Source organism: Aplysia californica, unplaced genomic scaffold, assembly GCF_000002075.1.
Source record: "Aplysia californica isolate F4 #8 unplaced genomic scaffold, AplCal3.0 scaffold00333, whole genome shotgun sequence".
NCBI lineage: Eukaryota > Metazoa > Mollusca > Gastropoda > Aplysiida > Aplysiidae > Aplysia > Aplysia californica.
Window position 1 is genome coordinate 479608 of NW_004797603.1, and position 1405 is coordinate 481012.

General features: G+C 44.5%; 1 protein-coding gene across 2 annotated transcripts in view; it reads right to left on the reverse strand.

Moving 5' to 3' along the window:
- Nucleotides 1-1405, reverse strand: part of LOC101846662 — a 112325-nt gene that overhangs the window by 40549 nt on the left and 70371 nt on the right. The gene's annotated exons all lie outside the window — the stretch shown is intronic.

Here is a 1405-nt window from a genome sequence, read left to right on the forward strand (position 1 = left end):
TCAAATACCGTCTCAATCGGCTTCCAGTTTTTCCCCCTTCTTTCAGTCATCTTTCTCCCTCCCTCACTCACTCACTCACTCACTCCGAGACACCAGGACGCTCAATTCTGGACCCAATACCCTGCACGCCCCCCGCCTCCCCCTCCCCCCTCACTCACGACAAAACTGATCACAGAGGGAAATTAGCCATGAAGCTGAACTGAACTCCCCTAATATTCCTTGGGACTGCAAGCTGAATAATTATAATGTTATTATCGGAGCGAGAGAAGCAAAGACATCGAACGAAGGCTGCTACTTTGAGGAATCACGAACCCCTATGCACCAAAAGCTCTCAAGTCACCATAGTGTAAATCCAAGGGGGATTTGGGGTGCTTCGAGTGTCAGATTTTAGCACAAAAGGAAGGTCATACGAGAATTTATGGATTGCTATCATGCTCACAAAGAATGTTCATGCTTCAAGAGTTGCTTGGTAGAAGGGGAAGGAAGGGCTGTGGTTTAACGTCATAACAAAGCTTCTTCTTCCTGAGTCAGCTGGAAACTGCATAAAAGACCACTTTAACTCCTAGCATACGGAGGGCTCTTCCTTTCTACGCAGCCAATTTTATCATCCAAGCTTTCAGCACCACAAACTTCTCTTTATTTCTAGCTCCTATAATGAAATAAACAGAACACTGAGTAAAAATGATTGATCTAAGTAGTAAACATACAGGCCGATAGATACAATGAATTTGGTGAGGTTTGGTAGATTTTTTTGTTCTTACGGTAAACAGCCGAGCCAGCTGAACTGGCTCACCGAATACTAAGAGTTAAGAAATGTATCGTATTATGTAATTCACATATTCAACAGCGGCAAGACTGCAGGTTCGCTGAAAGCAAAAGCTGGAGCTTAGGTTGACAGCGAAACATACTCTTGGACAAAGGAACATTTCTGAGAACGAAGAAAACAAAAACAGAATCCTTTCCTTCCTTTATGGAGGCTGTTTAACCGAAAATAGTAAAGACGGCTCTTTTATCCTGACTACCCTATGACAAGTAGCGAGCAGTAAACGATTCACCTCAGACATGTTACACATTCGGGACTTATAAATAATCGCTCTCTTCTTCCAAGTGCACATTAAGCTAGAAGGGCGGAGACAGAGAGATTTGGCAGGCAGAGGATTAACCCCGATGGTAGGCTGGGTCAATCTATGGCGGGAGAAAGTAGCAGACGAGACCTCATAGGTCAGAGCCGCTCTGACGTCACACACAGGCATACACACACACACACACATACACACATACACACATACACATACATGTACATACATACACTACGTACACACATGAAAAAAGAGGGAGAGGGAGACGGAGAGAGAGAGGGAAAGAGTGAGAGGGAAAGAGAGAGAGAGAGAGTGAGAGAGAGAGA